The 3,245-nt window shown below is 34.7% G+C and overlaps 1 long non-coding RNA gene across 2 annotated transcripts; it reads left to right on the top strand.

Moving 5' to 3' along the window:
- The first annotated feature begins 6 nt into the window (after positions 1-6).
- On the top strand, positions 7-2,625 carry LOC117115509. Of its 2 annotated transcripts, none has more exons than XR_004446564.1 (2): positions 7-1,413; positions 2,443-2,625. It is a non-coding gene; the product is annotated as an uncharacterized LOC117115509 (long non-coding RNA). The 2 variants fall into 2 exon arrangements; XR_004446565.1 differs by lacking the exon at positions 7-1,413 and adding an exon at positions 1,420-1,656.
- Positions 2,626-3,245: the final 620 nt, after the last annotated feature.

The following is a 3,245-nucleotide window of genomic DNA, read 5'->3' as shown; positions in this document are numbered from 1 at the left end:
ACACAACAACAACAGCATAAGTAACAACAACACGAACCCAACAACACAATGAACAACACAAGGAACAACACAAGGAATTTAATATATATCATTGCTATTGAAAATCATGTATTTTCCCATACTCTAAACGTGGATCTCAAATGATAATGCTGTTGGGTTTGAGCCCCTGCGAGAAAGCAAGGGGCCGGATCAGCTTAAATTTGTCTCGAGTCCAATTTTTTGCTTGTCAGATTTATATTCAAAAGTCGATTGTACGCATGGGCCTTCTAAGACATCTTTTAAGCTAAGATTTTGCTAAGATGGTTTGATAAATCAAATTAGGATATTTGCCTAGGGACATCTTAACTTTTTTTGACTTTAGACATTTGCTAAGGTGAGATTGATAAATCCCAGGCAGCTGATTCTGAGGCAAGTAAGACAATTGAGGATAAATGTAGCTTAAATTCAAGTGGTAGGCTACATCCTGATGTTGTTGTACTGAAAACCAGGAATTGGTGCTTGTGTACTACAATTTTGAACATTTGTACATTATACCAAGATTGGTGAATTCCATACCCAAACTGTTTTTAGAGAACTGCCTCATCTCATATGGCATTTCCCCTCTTTGTTGATGGAGTCACATCCTTGAGGCTCATATTTGCACATGCTCAATCAGTGAAACGGTTCCAGGCTGGTGAGAGTCCATATTCCGAAACTGGAAGCGCAAGAGTTCTGTAAAGTGATACAGTAGAATAGCTTTTGAAGAGCTGGCAGCCTTGTTTGTGTGTGTGTGTGACATGTTTGTTCCATGTAGTGTGTTTGTGTTGGTTAGTAATGTACTAGGTACCTGAATCATTTAACAGAGAGGTTAGTATTGTTGAGATGATAGGCAGGGAGATGTTTTCTGTGTTTGGATAATTGCTGATCACTATCACTAATACTTTCTACTCTATTATCATACTTTTACAATTTCTTTCCTCGTATTGGCCTATTCTTATTTATTTTATTTGAAGTTTAGTTATAATAATAACTATAGTTTATTATATAATTTTAAACGTACCATTTTGTATTCAAGCTCTGCTTTATATGGTGACGTCACTTGTAGCAGTTGGCAAGTGAAATATGAAAGAAGGTCAAGTCATTTGTATAACTTTGGATTTAGTAGTTTTAGTAAACATGTTGTTACTAATGGTCCAACTCGTAATGTTTGATTAGCTCTGCTTTATATGGTCACGTCAATTGTAGTAGTTGACAAGTGAAATAAGAAAGAAGGTCGAGTCATTTGTACTGAATAACTTTGGATTTAGTAGTTTTGATAAACATGTTGTTACTAATGGTCCAGCTTGTAATGGTTGATCAGCTCAGCTTGGAGTAACAATTCATCATTCTACTGTGTATGTTCTGGAAAATTAAAGTGTCATCAGCAAAGAGAAGGTAGGTTTAGGGTTAGGGTTGGAGTGACAATTCATCATTTCTACTGTGTATGTTCTGGAAAATTAAAGTGTCATCATCAAAGAGAAGGTAGGGTTAGAGTGACAATTCATCATTTCTACTGTGTGTGTTCTGGAAAATTAAAGTGTCATCAGCAAAGAGAAGGTAGGGTTAGGGTTAGAGTGACAATTCATCATTTCTACTGTGTATGTTCTGGAAAATTAAAGTGTCATCAGCAAAGAGAAGGTAGGGTTAGGGTTAGGGTTAGGGTTGGAGTGACAATTCATCATTTCTACTGTGTATGTTCTGGAAAATTAAAGTGTCATCAGCAAAGAGAAGGTAGGAAAGAGAAGGCACCGGTAGCAGGAAGATCAGATTGGTTTGCATTAATATTGCAGAAAGAATTGTCACAAAATAAAATGTATATAATACTGTACTTACTTACAGTACAGTATGTGATACTGTAACAAAGTTTATAAATGGAGAAGAGTTTAAATAGCTCAGTGGTTAAGACGCTTGCCTGCTGATCCAGGATCCTGGGTTCAATTCCTGTCACAGCAGGACTTTTTTTCATGACTTGATGAATGGTTTTTCCTTTCATCATTTGGCGTATACTTTTTGAGCAGTGCCCTCTTTCACACAAGTCTTCTTTTTTTATGAAATCCGACTGTCCAATATTTACCTTTTGTTATTATATTGTATTGTGTGAAGAAATAAATGTTTATTTTAAATTGAAATTGAACTCCACTCCCTAAGCCTCATAAAGAGACTTAGTTTATAAAGCATCATTCTCATTCTGTAAGTGGGGAGTCTACTTGCTGTTGGATGTGAAGGAAATAAAAAAAAAAAAAAATAAATAAAAATAAATGATAAAGTAAGGAGACTGGAATTGCTAAAGTCCACTTAATTCATGCTAAATGAGCAGCACTCACTCACCGATGCTATTACCTGAGGAACTAAATTAAATATGCACATAGTGTAAATATATATTTTATTTGCATTGTGTAATAAACTTGTTTTCTTAAATTTCAGCTTGGCAAAAGAAAGGGTTGTAATGGCTTAGAATGGTCGTCACTTCCAGATAATGATGTTGCTGCTGGCTTCTATAAGTCTATTGGTGGCGTTGATAAAACTGTAACAGAAAATTGGCATGCCCACTATTTACCTAAGGATAAATTCATGGAACTTGCAAATTCTTTAAAATAAAATACTAAATGACATGCACCTGCATCAATATAAAGTCAATGGTACTGTCTTAGACTTAAATATAATTATGATTCTCTTTTTTTTTTCTCCATTTCAATTTGAAATATTTAGATATGCAGCCCAGACAGGCTGCAATTTTTTTTTTTCCTGGACATCGAGGCAGTGGCAATTGTTAGCGCTATAGCTTCAAAATATCACCTTCCTGATTTGGCAATAAGGCATGAATATTTATTGGTACTGTACTTTCTTATTGTTGTCTTATAGTCTTATTGTTCTGTACAAAACAATAAGTGCTGTGGACATGCGATGCGATAGCGAGTACCAGTAGTAGATATTATTATGCAGGCGTATTTTCACGGACAAGCTGTAATACTATTCCTTTTGATGAAGAGTGTTGACACCACAGACTTAAATTAAGCTACCTTTTATTATAATTCTGAAATACATATTTTTGACATGAGTAATTATTAGGCTAGCTAATTACAAAAAAACTCTGTATAGGTCTAGGCCTTATTTTTTAGGAATGTACTTCACTCATCGTGTTGGGATTCAATATTTCGACAATAATTATGTCAATCATCATTCCTGATGATGACATAATTAATTGAAAAACTAGTAAAATCTATGAT

Source organism: Anneissia japonica, unplaced genomic scaffold (assembly GCF_011630105.1).
Source record: "Anneissia japonica isolate Jap-2015-1 unplaced genomic scaffold, ASM1163010v1 scaffold4174_len5327_cov285, whole genome shotgun sequence".
In the NCBI taxonomy this organism is placed as follows: domain Eukaryota; kingdom Metazoa; phylum Echinodermata; class Crinoidea; order Comatulida; family Comatulidae; genus Anneissia; species Anneissia japonica.
This window is presented reverse-complemented; position numbering and strand designations above follow the sequence as displayed.